Source organism: Mastacembelus armatus, chromosome 14 (genome assembly GCF_900324485.2).
Source record: "Mastacembelus armatus chromosome 14, fMasArm1.2, whole genome shotgun sequence".
Taxonomy (NCBI): Eukaryota; Metazoa; Chordata; class Actinopteri; order Synbranchiformes; family Mastacembelidae; genus Mastacembelus; species Mastacembelus armatus.
Genome location: NC_046646.1, coordinates 24,767,373 through 24,782,517, shown reverse-complemented (window position 1 = coordinate 24,782,517; position 15,145 = coordinate 24,767,373). Strand labels below are relative to the sequence as shown.

Genomic DNA, 15,145 nt, shown 5'->3' with positions numbered 1-15,145 from the left:
TGTTGAGAGCAGCCTGGGTTGTGCTCGACCTACTGAAAGAAAACTCATCAGGTTAAAATGATTAAAATCTCAGCAGTCTTTGTGTTCCTCTCTCCAGGTTGTGGTGTGTGAACAGCATCCCAATTTAACACTGACTGTTTTTGTTGTGCAGACTGAGGCACAGAGCTGTTGGTTCAGTTGTGGTTGTTTTTCAGGCCAAAGGTTTGTGATGATTCATCGTTCTTTCTGTTCAGCGGGGATACACTCTGCAGTGGGTCGCTGTTTTTCTTTAGGATTTAACACATGAAACCAATGGGCTGGTGCTGCTGTTTATTATTACTCTCCATAGAAATGTGAAGCATAAGACTCTCGTCACTAAGTATGCTTCTTATTTCTTGTCCAGGTCCAAGGCTCTTGATTCAGGTCTTGATCTATTCACACTGGTCTTTGAAATGTATGTTAACATTAGAAAAATGTCAGTGGTGCTACCTGTCCCTAGGTGGCCACAGGTGCCATCGTACAGTAGAAGTGTATGGAGATATGACTCTGACTGTTAGCGTCACCAGCACGTTGACATTTGCACATATTGTTCAGACCTTCATGTTTCTGTCAGGGTGATCTTTACTGACTAATCTAGCATCAGAGCAAAATGCTTAGTTTATGATGTAACAACTGCAAACCTACTGATACTGGCTCTGTTCTAATTAGCACGTTAGCACGTTGGGCTCATAAGTCCTGCAGTTACCTGTCGTCTCCATGTGCAGCCGCCACCGTGCAAACGTCCCCCTCAGCTGATGAGAGACAACTTTCCTGTGCAGCTTCCTGTGGTTTTGGTTCAGGTGCTTCAAAGGCTTAAAAGTCTTTTTAGAAAAGAGAGAGAGAAGCACCTGCAGGGCTGTCTCGCCCTCAGTGTGTTCATTCATGTTACTGAAGGAGTGTGTGTGTGTGTGTGTGTGTTGTTTAAACTCTCACTCTTCATCTCTGACATTTCCAGGTCACTCACTTATAAAATGGCTTCTCAGCCTCCCGCCCCCTCTCTTCCTGTTTTCCGTCTCTTCCCCCTCGGCTGCCTCTTCAAGGCTGAAGGAAAGAGAGAGAACCGATAGAAAACCTGGTTAAGAGGAAAGTAGGAGGCAGGAGGTTTCTGCAGACTCCATCAGTGTCATCAGGCCACGTCAGCTGTCTCATCTAGAACTCGATGATCTTTCTTTGGCTTTGCTCACACTTCAGCCCGATATTGTTGCTGCACTAAAATAAAACCTGGGCAGAGGAAACATCTGGTTATTTCTGTGATTCAGATGTTTGCTCTCATGATTCCATGAAATTATTTCTTCTTATTAACCTTTTGACCTTTAACCTTGATTTTTACACAGCAACGGTGCTGACCGCTGTAACCATGGTAACACTAAAATACCTTTTCATTGGCTAAAACAGACAAAAACCAAGTGTCGTGACATAGAAGATGCAGGACGTTGCTCTGCAGGTGGCGTCTGTTATTAGTCACACCTGCTGATGTGTCTCATTAATTACTGATGGACTTTTTCCAGTAGTTCTGGTCCCAGTAATCACCAAGTTAATATCTGACATATAACAGAATCATCACTAAAACATTGTTCCACAATTGCACCATGTGTGTGATGTCGCCCCATTCGAACAGGACTGAAATTAACAGGGGAGGTGGGGAATTAAATATTGACTGTGCTCCTTTGTAATTTAAGCCATTATTCCAGAAGGCATTTTAACCATAGGGAAATTACAGGTAATGGTTGATAATGGACACCCACCTGGACTAAGTCCAAGGAGAAATCCAAAATCACAGAGTTGAATGGGGACCAAACCTGGTGTGTGATGTAGAGTCATCGCTGCATCACAGTCAGACCAACATCATAACGTAAACACGTGGATGTGAGTCAGGGCGAGGTCCACTGACTGAGAGTCTCATTATCCCTGATGTCCCTCCACAATAAAGAGAGACCGGGGGAAACTGTTTTTACGTGTCCTGATTAAAATGTTTCTGTAGCTGATTCAGGAAAAGCTGCTCGAAAAGTTTGTCCCGGACAGAAATTAGATAACGGCAGTAAATTCACATAGCAGGAAGTAGAAGTAGATCAACAAAACAGGTAATTATTAGAAATAGTTATTTCCTGAGTGTGGGTGAAAAATTACTCTCCACCTACTTTTGACTCTTTTCACCTAAATGCCTTGAGCCACAGGCATCACCGGGTGAATAGTAATAACTTCTGCTGTCGGGGCCCAAACAACAAAACAGCAGCTGAACTGCAGTTTCTGCAAAACACGTCGTTTTCTGTTCTCTGGTCTTCAGCTTCTTGCATGGCCTGATTCAGACAAAGACCCACAGCAGGAATGTTATTGATCAGTGAGGTTTAGCTTTGAGCTAACCGTGGTGGGATTAATGTGAAGTTATTTAACTGATGATTCTTGACTCTGTTGGGTGAAATAACAGTGTTACTGTCATTTTACCAGCCACTAACCCTGAGAATTCCAGCTCAGCCCAGTTTGTTTGATGCTGCCCCTTTGAAACTGGGAAGTCTGCAAATATCTTCAGTACAAGCATTAAAAAATAAGCAAGTCATTGTACTTTTACTCAAAACCTTTGTATGAAGTATAACTGATGACTTTGGCCACTGTAATGCTGAACTCTAGTAAAGAGCAGGACAGAGCTGCTAACATTAGCCTGAAATCCAAAATCCAGACCATCCAGACTGAAGAATGGGGCTCTTTGTACCATAACCTCACAAAATCATGCAGTCAGCTAATTGACATGCTGTTTGCCTTTCACTGGATTCCTTCTACAGGCCTGCACTGATTATGTTAGGACACAAACACACTCTGATCCCTTCATCACGCTGTTTCTCTTGTGTTAGTGGTTTTGCAAAGACTAAAATCTCTTCTTCAAACCAGGTGTTGTTGTTGGTAGAGCCCCATGTGTTTCGTTCTACAGGATAAAATCAACAGTAGACACAGTGTAGTGCAGCTTGTCAGGGGCCCAGGATCTTTAAGATTACACATAGGAAGCTAAGAGCCAGGGCCCTTAACCTTTAGTCTTAACACATCTGCCCCTAACCCATGTAACCCAGTGTGCTGAGACAAAGCTGCTGCTGATTTTGACTCATGGATTCAGACCTTGGAAAAAGCAAATATAAGAGATGAGATTTTTTTTGTGTACAGCACTGCTGCACTCATATTTCTATAGGAGAATTGTCAGAAAGTGTGTGTGTTAGGGAAACCATTGTGGGAGGCGAGGATGCACAGTTTGTTGTGCTTAGAGCTGAGATGCTGAAATCAGCAAAAACATTTTGCTTCCGATGAGTTTTGCTCCCATTTACGGCTGCTTTCACTGCACATTCCCGCTGTAACAGCTGAGAGGGACGCAGGACAGCTGTAATTGGTTTGCTTCACCTGCTGAGACTCACACACACACACACACACACACACTCAGAGGTGACAGGTAAACAAAACCGTCAGGATAATGGGGTGAGCCTGTTTAAGCAGTCAGCTGACTCCTGAAGCAGCAGAGTCAACACTCAGAGCTGGATTAATGCGCCAGAGGGAGGAGGTGATGAAAAATTTAACCATGCTGCCTTTTAAATACACTCACTGCATTTTAGCCTCAGCCAAATTTCACTAGGTGGTTTTGCAATTTCAGTCCCAACTTTGTCCACAGTCACGAGTTTAACAGTGTAATCTAACGACTCTGTGGGGTCCAGGGTGTGAGGATTTTATTCACCCAGTACACGTTTTCCCAGGATCTGGTTCACGTCTGAATTTTAAAAGAAATTCCTCATAATGACTCAGTTTGAAGCTGGTTACCAGTCACACCTGGTTACCAGTCACACCTGGTTACCAGTCACACCTGGTTACCAGTCACACCTGGTTACCAGTGTCGAAAGCTGGAGGAAAGTTTATCTCATTCATCAGACCAAACGACTGTAGCTGGAGCAGGTCCAGTGGGATGGATTAAGTCCATAGGTGCAGTTTTTACAGCAGTTGTGGGTGTCCCCAACCTTAAACTAGCAGCTTTACAAACAGCCGTGTGATTGTCACTGTTGTGTTCATGTGTGTGCGACAAATGACCCATTTTGCTGTAAAGTTTGGAGGAGTTGTTGGATGCTATTAACCGTGTCAGCTGCTTTCACAGCAGCGTTATCAAGTGCATAATTAAGCAGTGGATCAGTGAGGACGTACAGCTAAGCAGATCTCCAGCCTGTGAAAGGGTTTTTATGATTACAGCTGAATATTGGGCTCACAGGAGCAATAGTGGCAGGTTACTTTATTTGCACAGAGGTCAGTGTCTTCAGCTGTTAAAAGCTTCATACTTTGTCCATATGTGTCGTCTGATGTGGAGAGACGTGTCGTTGTCTCCTTTGGGTCGTTGTGTTTTCCACAGTGCAGAGACCAGTCCCCCTGAACACACAGGACTGATCCTTTTCGTTTTTTATTTCACTTTTATTATTTATTTACATGCTGACTCTGGACACGCCTCCTGGACCAACAACAACAACACGCAACGTTTTTCTTGTTTTTCGCAGGTTAAATGTTTTTACATGAATCTTATAATATAAAACCCTGAGCTGGTTCTAACCTGAAGCTCAAACCAGGTCTGAACTTTACAGAAACTGTGTCCACACAACCACAGAAAAACACACTGACTGTCAGCTTCACCCAGTAACATGAAGGTTTGTGTTTGTGAATCATTTATATTTGGGGTAGAACATGGCACAGGGTTGTACATGTACCTGTGTACAGATGAATGATTAATACCCACATTAATCCTCAGAGTGAGGACGCTGTGATCGTCTGTGTTAGTTACGCTGCTGCATGTTTTGTTCTGAATTATAGATGTTGGCACGGCGCTCCGATCACATCTGAACTGCAACACTCTGCTGATCTGTGTGTTTTCTCCTGGACTCACCTGCTTCATGGTCATTAATCCTAAAAAGGTGAGTTTCTGGGGGAACGACTGTTACTGTACCGCAGATCTGTTTCCACACCCATAGAACTTTGTTTTAAATACTTTATAAAGTTCCTGTTGATGCAACAGTTGATACATTTAAACAACATTTTATAAACATAAGTCTGTTATTTCCTGGTCATTTCTGCAAAGTTTAATGGAAATATATATTTGCTGCTGCTCATTCTCATTTCTTTCTCCTGAGAGTAAAAACCACAGTAGTTATTTATTCATTATTCATGTATTATTGAACATGTTATTCTCAGTATGTGTCAAATTGTTTGCCTGTAGACAAACTTTGCATGTATGTTCACATGAACTGACTGTTACAGAAACAAACCACGTGAATGAACTTTACCTATGAAACACTTTAAAAATAAGTTGTGTCTTTATAATAAACATTTACACTTTCTCTGTAAATAGAACCTGATGAACCAAAACTACCAACTTATTTATATCAATCAATCAATCTAATTAAGCATCAATGAGTTAATTAGTACTGATCAAATCTGAGCAATAATTACTTGAAACCATTATCAGTAATGGTTCTTTCTCACCAACAATGGGAGAATCAGGTGGAGCAGTAGAACCAGATCCTGTAACCAGTGACGGCCGTTCTCAGGTTCTGGAGCTGGTTTTTGGAAACAGACGGGCCTCCCATTGTTGGTGAGGAAGAACCATGTGAGCCAGGTCAGCGGTGTGGCTCCCTGCTGGGTTTTAATAGTCTTTGGACAACAATGGAGGTCTACGGCTCAGACCCATAAGCTGAACCAGGTTCTGGATTCACACACATTCATTGGTGCTGTCAGTCTCTGGATGGGATCTGGACTCAGGGACACACACACACTCTGTTAACATTTTTTGCTCCAGGTCTAAAGACAGTACAGGTGTCCATCCAGTCGTTGTGTTTTCTGTGTGTGATGCACGTTACAGCCTCATGAGGACACAAGTGAGTCCATAGACTTTCTCTTGTTTGCGGCTCAGTTGTAAATAGGATAATTTTGCATGTGTTGTTTGGTAGGATGCACAGAGCTGCTCTTTGTGCTTCGGAGGTGTGAAAATGTTGTTTGAGTCTGGTTCTCTGATGCTGTTGTAGCAAAGTTTAAAGTAGGCCAGCTAAAAGGCAGAACAAAGCAGAGAGGACGTCTGTGTAACTTTTGCTTTAAAAATACATGAGGCAGCTCCCGCCACTCCCCACATATCAAACATTAAGGAGCAGCGGAAAAGACATTAAACACACACACATTAAACACCTGACGGACACAGTGAGGGAACACGAACCTCAGTCATACACACACAGAAGACGTGTTTCACACAGCATGCACCTAAACTGTGCAAAACCACTGGACTGGGAAATGATTCACAGCTGTACCAGCTTACAACTGTATTTCCACTTTTAGTGGAACTGTATGGTCTTATACATTATTAAACACTAACAGGGTCAGTATGACAATATGGGCCCCGAGTACCAGTGCTACTAAACCCAGTTTAGCTGTGAGCTTCAGTGTAATCGCATGAAGAAGGTTCGAAAATGAGCTCAGGTTTGAACAGACTGAGGGACTGGACAGAGAACAGGAGCATCAGTGGCTACTCAACAGTAACAGGGAGCAGTGGTCGGACTCAAAAAGAGACAGCACCAGTGAATGTGGTGTCCTCAGCCTAATGTGTGTGCATCCAGAACCTGGTTCAGCTTATGGGTCTGTGCCGTAGACCTCCATTGTTGTCCAGAAACTATTAAAAACACAGCGGGGAGCCACACCGCTGACCTGGCTCACATGGATCCAGTAGAATATGACTGGAAATGTTCTGAGTCTCACAGATGGCCCGAAGAAGAACCTGTTGGCTTTAGTGTGTTAACACCTGTTGGCAGCACTTCACCAGCCAAGCATGGCACATAGGTGCAGAGAAACAGTGGGTGTCAGTTAGTCCTGGTTAATAAGATCCAGCCAATAAATCAACCTCTGGTCGGACAATTTACCTCAAAGCCAATAGGATTACATGAAGAGTAGTGACAAATTACACCTTCATGCAAAACAACCACTGAGGTTTATATTACATTTCTCCTCAGCTTTTAACCAGGAGTGTTTTGCATGTTGTGACGCTGACATGCTCTCTTCTGTCTGACTGAAACGACCCCTCAGGCAACATTAGGCTCAAAGCTCTGGAGAAATCCTCTGTCAAACGGTCTAAGTGCTGCTCCTGTGGTGGACGGCAGAGATTTCTGCAGAGCGCTGACAGCAGGGAGTGGATTTTCATGTCACCACATGGTCTCAGTTTGAGAAAGCATTTCTTTGCAGTGGTTGCAGAACTGTAGATGTGCTCTGATGGCAGATGTACTGTGGTTATCAGACTAAACAGCATTTCTTTTGCCTTAAGGTCCTCGTTCATGTTTTCAACCTGAGTTTAAATGTGTCTTCATGCATTCATCCTGCAGTTGTCTGGCAGCAGCAGCAGCAATTCTCTTTGAATGAATAATGCATGGATCATTTTTTAAACACACAGTTTCTGAGCTGACCATTTCCCTGTAACTTACCAGAAAACAGAGCTTTGGGTTTTCAGAGAGCTCATGTCACCCTGCACTCAATCCTGCATGAAACTGTGCTCGGGCGAGTGCAGGAAGAGTTTTGGACAGAAATCATGTGATGCACGCCATAACTACATGGGGGAGGACTAAACATGGCATTTTGACAGGCAAGGAAGTGACCTGCCTGTACAGGATTCAAAACACTTCAAAAGCGTTTGTAGTTTCCAGAGGAAACATAAAACGGAACAAATTTTTAAAGCTCCATTACTTTTCTTCTCTTGGCGGCAGCAGAAACTATGACCATCCAGCAGTATTGAAGAAACAGTTTGTGTCCAGTGTTTCCTCAGTTTGAGCTCCGGGTTTGGTCTCCACCACCTCCTGAGGGCGATCTGTGGCTCCTTAGCTGCTAAATGCTCCACTATGTTCACCAGCTGGTCTCTGACTGTGTCTGTCTGCTGTTTGCTGCTGAGCAGGTAAAGGACTGTGGCTTTTTACAGCTGCAGCTCTGAAAGCAGCTGCTTCCTGCTGAGGCTTAAAACCACACTCCGAGAGCGCTGACAAAAAAACCAGAATAGGAAAGTTGTGTTCGTCACCAAGGCCAACCCCTTTTATTAGTAATGTGGTTAAATTTAATGTAATGATTTATTATCATCTGTGTGCTGTGCTGCATTTCCCATCAGGCCGGTTGCAGTGACAGAAACTCAGACTCAGAAATGGTTTACAACAGTTGCTCCAACACTTTAAAGGATGGCTACAGGACAGCAATGTGTTCGCCCAGTATGGGGCCCAGTATGGGGCCCAGTATGGGGCCCAGTATGGGGCCAAGTAAGGGGCTGCAGGTGTCAGATTCACTCTCCAGGTCCTCAGGAACTTGGCAGACACAGTATGAACTGAACACTTTCCTGTGACTGGTCCCTGATGTGTTCTCGTGGTGAAGAACCCACAGTGTCTGTCAGAGAACAGACAGACTGTAGTGAACACACTCTGCAGTATGTACCGCTGCACCCACTGGATGCTGTATTTACAGCAGTTGCCATGGTAACGATGCAGGACTCCTGACGTGTCTGCGGTTTGTTGTTGTGCCTCAGTCGCTTCAGGGGTCATTGCACAGCGACAGACAGGCACAGACCGATGACACTGCTGTCACTCTGTGTGTGTTGATGCATCAGGTGGGGGTGCTGCTGTCGCAGCTCAGGTTCATAACGTACAGTTTGTGTGTCAGAGCTGAAAACTCTGCCCCTCACTTTCTTTTCTTACGTTGGAACCAGATTTTCTGGACTATAAGTGCCACCGGAGAATTAATCGCTTTTAGCAAAAACATATTTAGTTGCATTTGTAATGATACTAGTTATGGTCTAGGCTAGGCATAACAAGCAGAAGTGCATCATGAAATTCATTCATCTGTGTCAAGTAACATGATCTGGAGCTCAGAGTCAGCTACCCACAGGGCCACAGGGTGAAGGAAAATGACCCAGTTTGAGGCTTTAACACATCGTCCCTCCATCGGTCAGCTCTGTCCAGATCACTTCTTATTGGCTGCCATGAAAAGCTGTAGGTCAGAGTTCAGCCTCTCTGCAAATGGTTTGGACTGAATTACCTCATCCATAGATCCATCACAGAGTGATTTCAGTTCATTGAAGTGATTCCAGCAGAATAAGCTTTAGTGTGAAATGCAGATGTGTACAGATGTGTACAGATGTGTACAGATGTGTGCAGTGGTCTGCCGCTGTACACACAGTGGTCTGTGTTTGAAGGGAAACAGAAGGAAGCGGCTGAAGGAAAGATTTCTGCCAAGACACTGACATTGTGTGTATGTGTGCGTGCGTGTGTGTGCGTGTGTGTGTGTGTTGCCGGCTGTGTATAATTAGCTGTAGTAGTGAATTGTCTGTATTATCTGTTGTCTGCAGCAGCTCCTCCTCCTCCTGTAATTACTGGTGTTCAATGTGTAGCTGCCATAGTGGTTTGTGCTCCTGTGTGGCATCTGCCTGACGGGGACACTTGAACATCTGGCTGCTGCTTTTTTTAAATATATAATTGTGAGGCCCCTCGTTTACATAATGTATGTAAATGTGTGATCCCAACCCCAGGGCTAATCTAACCAGTCAGCCCTGGTCTTGACTGATCAGGGCTGACTGACTGAACTCCTATATTGCATTATATATATATACTGTAAATATATATGATTATATGATTGATAATTGCAATCTTTTATTTACTTGTGTATTTATAAAGTCCTCCACTGTTGTCCAAAAACTATTAAAACTGTCATAAAACATCACAAAGTAAATGCAGTACACTGCAGTTTGTAGTAAGCTGTGTACTGTATACGTGTGTGTGTGTGTGTGTGTGTGTGTGTGTGTGTGTGCGCGCATGGCCTGCATGGACACACATGATCATCTTTGATGCTTGTTGCCATGGTTACCGCTCTCGCTGCCATAGAGAAATCCCAAATTTTTCTCCCAGCTCAACACTTTGTGTGACCTGCAGGGAGGGAGAGCATTATTATAACCTCTGTGTAATCACACATCCATTCAGAGCTGGACCCTGCAGGAGTCACACTGACCAGCACCGAACAAAAACACATTCTGCATGTTCCCTTCAGTCTGTGCACAGCAGCAGGAGAAAACGGTTTGCAGCTGATGTGGACCATGACAGGCACATTTAAAGCCCCTGAAAACACAGTTTCTGGTTTTATTATTTCTTTCTTTACATCTTTAGGTTTTATTTATTAGACTTTTGACATTTGCTTCATGTGCAATCACTGCAAAGCTTCATTAAAACCAGGTCACAAATAAATTGATGGAATTAAAAATAATTTAAAGAACATGAGATGTAACAGAATAAATTATTACATCAAATGTGATTTTTAGTTATTTATTGTTTTCTGTGCTCTAATCCAGCACGTTTGTCTGCATAACTTACATGGGAGATATTTTCTGTGATGCTTGTTAAAGCAAATGTTTAGAATTTGAACTTATTCCACAAAGTAGATCAAAGATCATAGATCTTCAAAATCTGAATTTAGAAAAGCAAAACATGAATACAGACTCTAAAGAGAAGAATCCACAGTACGTTCTCTGTTCCACTGGTTCCACTGGTTCCACTGGTTCCACTGGTTCCACTGAAGCTCTAAATGTTGTTTTGTGAGCAGATTGCAAACAACTAAATAAAGACAGATTCTGTGGCCTCATTGATAACTGGATGTTAATTATTTTGGTTGGACTTTTTTTTGGCCAGTTGGACTTTAATGACCCCATGTGATTATTTTAGCCCCAGGGAGACACTAAAAGGTTTAAAAATAATAATGAGAATAACAATAAACTTTATCCATGGAGCATCTTTTTAAATCGGGGCTTACAAAGTGTTTTATAGACATTTATGAATCTGAGGTTGCTGCCAAATAAAACAGATTTCCTCACTCCTGATATCATGTGAATAGAAAACAGCTGTCTCTGTGGTTTTATGTTAACAACATCTGCACTCATCGACAGCAAAACTTTGGCAATAGGTGCATATTTCTCCAGAAAACATAGCTCGGCCTCACTGATTCCTCCGTCAAAAGGCTGCGTTACGTCCATGTGCCGGTGGGAAGGTCCGACACGCAGGACTTTAAATAGAAAGCTGCCACTGGGAAGAGGTTCAGCATCAGCCCAGACAGATTTCCTTTCATTCCAACAGACTGTGCATATGAAATGTTATTATTTTCATGTTTTTATGGGGAAAATGTCCAAATTTAACTGAAAACTCTACCAGTGTTTAAGAACAAAGACAGAACTGGAAACCAAATGAAACAAAAACCAAACTCTGACGATTTTGCCACTTTAATGAGCTGCAGAAGCTGCTGAGGAATGAAAATTAAACCTGAGCCACCGGAGACATTATGTGGGCCACATGGCGTATGTGCCGCCTAATCGAATTATACACAAAGAGGTGTGTAGGAGGGCAGAGCGTTGTACGAGCTGCTGGAGGAGGAAGGGTCCTGCTGCGGAGTTTCTGGATGATAAATGCAGGTTCAGGGGACTTAATTCACTCCTGAACAAAAGCTGTGGAGCCTGGCTCCAGCATGTGCAGATACAGACTGTGCATATGTCCAAATTACCGATGAGACACAGGGAGGAAAAGACGTGTCTTCTGCCCAGTCACAGTGAAATGAGGCTGAGAGAGACAGGCAGCAGGAACGACAGGAGGAGGGATGGAAAAGCCATTTTGTATAATAGCTGATTGTTGTGTTTTGCTGGTCTTTGCAGCCTGTGTGGACCCATTCCTGTGTGGACCCATTCCTGTGTGGACCCATTCCTGTGTGGACCCATTCCTGTGTGGACCCATTCCTGTGTGATTGGTTGCTCCTGTCTCCTTGTCTTTTGATCTTCACAGTGTCTGTCCTCCCTGCTAGCCTGTCCTCCTCTGTGTCTTCTCTCATCCAGCAAATTGTTTATTTCATTTGATTTATTTAAGAATCTGAATGTGGAGAATCTGAGAAAATATGTTTATACAATCAGACTAGAGGCCCAGTGGTGCTATAACCTGAAGGCTTATGGTCTACAGCCCTGAGGCAGATGGAAAATATAGCTGGACTTTGTATGTTGTTCACTTGTGAATGTAAATAAGTTAATTGAATATTTATTGACAGCTGACTGAAAGATTCTTTAACTCTGCTTGATTTGATCTGTTTTTTCACGTCGTAGTTTTGGCTGTTTGGTAGAGTCACCTCTGACCACAGCCATCCCTGCTGGCTGTCACGATCTGACTCGGGGGCTGCTGGTTTTCTTCCTCTTACCTGCCACAGTAAAAATCATTTGCTTTGGACCATGACCACAAATGTTCCCCACCCTGACCCACTGGGGTGTTCGATCAGAAGATGGTTTTGTTTGGAAGTGGAGCGATGATTTCAAACGGAAATATGTGCTGTGGATTTCTATGGTTTCATAAAGGCCTATTGTTTTGACCACAGAGTCCGATGCTCCCTCTTCTCTCTAACTAGTTTACTGGCAATTTCCTCCCCCTCTCAGATACACCGTGCACAGTGTATCATGTCACAATGATGAAGCAAGCCTGGAAATAATAATATTTTAACCTTCTTATTAGACTTAACTCAATCTGCAAGTTATGAAGAAAATAAATTAGAATATGAAAGCCAGAAGCTCGTTTACAGTCCTTCAAAGTCCATAATAAGTGTTTAGAAAATGCAACATTCATCATATAATCAATTTCTAAGAAAGTATTCAAATCAATTTTAGAACCACAGGGTAACTAATGGCTACTCTTTCTTTTCCTACATTTGTTTGTGCTCTGTCTTCTTCCTTTCTTTCTCAATAGCAGGTTCCTAACAGCTGTTTAAATCTTTTGTGGCCACTTCAGGTCCAGCTCGGGTCATTTGAGACAAGTCAGGTCAAGTTAAAGTATTTATTTTTTGAGACAGTTCAAAGTTGAGTTTCATCTAAAATAGTTTGAGCCAAGTCTGACGTGAAGAAGAGTCGAAGGTCGATTAAAACAATGATCAATCGAAAGCGTTTTAAAACAGGTTGAGGTCAAGTTGTCACTTCAGTCAAGGTCTAAGTCAAGTCTGAAGTTGAAACACGTAGTTTCATGAACTTCATGTCTCTGTCAGTTCAGCTGGCAGCTTTAACATGTTGACCTGGAGGAGCCATTGACCAATCAGAGTCCAGGATTATGACCATCCAGCCTTTAAATAAGTGTTCAGATTTATTCAACCAGCACCTTTATTTGACTCATTTGATGTACAAGACAGCATGAAGCATTCCTGACCTGGGGTACAATCAAAAACTGAATAATCTGAAATAATCTGAATAAAAAAAAAAAAAAAATCCAAAGGAAACTTCACAGGCTCCGACTGTATGCAGCCACAGAAAGCTGCTACATATGCATGAGATTGCCCTATGGAAAAAATACTTTTACATTTACATTTAAAGCAACTCAAGGGAGGAATTTACAAGGTTACTTAAGTTCTGGTAGTGTTGAGGCAGGGGTCTGGGTGTTTGGGGACTCCCTTTGGGTGGAGGATTTGGCAGAAATTAAGCCGATCTACTTGGAGCTATAAGAACGTGGCTCTGCGTTAATTCCTCCTTGTAGTCTTTAACTGTAGAAGTTTACCCCTAAGCACTCTGTGGTCAAGAAAAGCCATAACTATCAAACACTTCATTAATGACGAGGAAGAGATCTTGCTACTGCTGATGGAAGAGATGGGAGGGGGAGCAGGGAGGATAAAGAGGAGGAGGATGAAGGCTTTGCATTAATGAGGCCAAGCGAACAAACATGACCTCCGTCAAAATATGTCTGCATCATCACTGCCTTATTAAAGCTCGCTTCAGGGAAACAACAACATGAGGGCTGAAAATGAAGAGAAGAACTAGAAAGGAAATGAAAACTCAAGGAAAGAAAACCAGAACAGAGACAGAGAAAGGAAGGACAAAGGAGAAACGAGGGGGTAGGTGAATGGACAGAAGAGCCACTGGATGTCCTCTGGCAGCCAAATTTCATCCTCGCCTCCTCTCATTTAAAGGAAGACAGGCGTAGAAAATTTGTGGCAAATTCTGGAGAAGGTAGGCGTCAGATTTTGAAGCGTAGCACTGCCTGGAGACATGTCAGAAACTGAGCTCGAGCTAAGTTTATGTAAAAGTTTTGACAAAGGGAACACCAGGTGTTTGTTCCTCTGACACTTCAGTGATAAAAACATCCTCATCTGGTGTCACTGGAACATCAAAGTGACATGATGGTCCACAACCACATCCACCAGCTCCTTTCAATTTAGGTCTCGAAGGTTCTCTGTGTTTTTGTTCCGTTTTCTGCCTTGGGTGCTGTATGTCCTTAAGGTCCCGTGTCTGCACTTGGGTCCACCTTTAAAGTGAAGTGATAACTAAACTCTGGCAGATTTGAGTGTGTAATAGATACTGGGGCTTTAATCTATTTTGGCCCATATAGTAAAAGATGAAAGTAGAACTTTGCCTGGTTGCATGAGTTTACTGGCATTGTTGGGTCTGGAGGTGGCCCAGGTGGAGGTGGTAAAGACTGTTGGCAATGAAATTACACAAGAAGCGTGAAACTGCTGAAAGGATTAAATCCATCCATCAGTTACAGGATGTGCGGTGTGGGGGGTGATGGAGCTGATCTCAGCCGACATTGGACAGATCACCAGTCTATCGTAGGCCTGACACACGGAGACATTCATGCCTGCAGATATCACCAGTTAACTAATCCACATGCGTTTCGACTGTGGGAGGAAGCTGGAGAAAAGGATTAAATCCAAGCAGAGAATAAATATAAGTTAATGCACCATGAACCTGCCTAATACTGACCTGCTTCTTTTAGAAGAGCAAGAGCAGAGAGAAGTAAAACACTTAGAAGAGGAAATACACTAAGATAATAAATAACTCACTCATAGAATCCATCTCAGCCCTTTGTGTCACACAGGAAAATGTTCCTGTGACACAACAGCTGCCAACGTAAAAAACACCCAGGATGCATTGTGCCCTGTGCATCCCAATGTCACGTCCACTGTAGGTCTATTTAACACCAAATTCCTCTTGATGAGAGACGAGCTGTAATGGACGAGAACTGGATTTTCTTTTTTCTAGACGCTGCTGATCATTAAGGAAGGTTTTAGTCTTCATGGTGTCCAGGTTGGAGTTCCACCGGGATTTCTGCTTTTTCCA

The 15,145-nt window shown here is 43.1% G+C and overlaps 1 protein-coding gene across 4 annotated transcripts in view; it reads left to right on the top strand.

Moving 5' to 3' along the window:
* The window catches only part of LOC113143472 (glutamate receptor 1-like), an 88,448-nt gene that overhangs the window by 12,773 nt on the left and 60,530 nt on the right, over window positions 1-15,145 (top strand). For all 4 annotated transcript variants that reach the window (XR_003297034.1, XM_026329113.1, XM_026329114.2 and 1 more), the window contains exon 3: window positions 4,840-4,940. The gene's annotated coding sequence lies outside the window, so the exon portion shown is untranslated. The remainder of the gene's footprint in view (window positions 1-4,839; window positions 4,941-15,145) is intronic.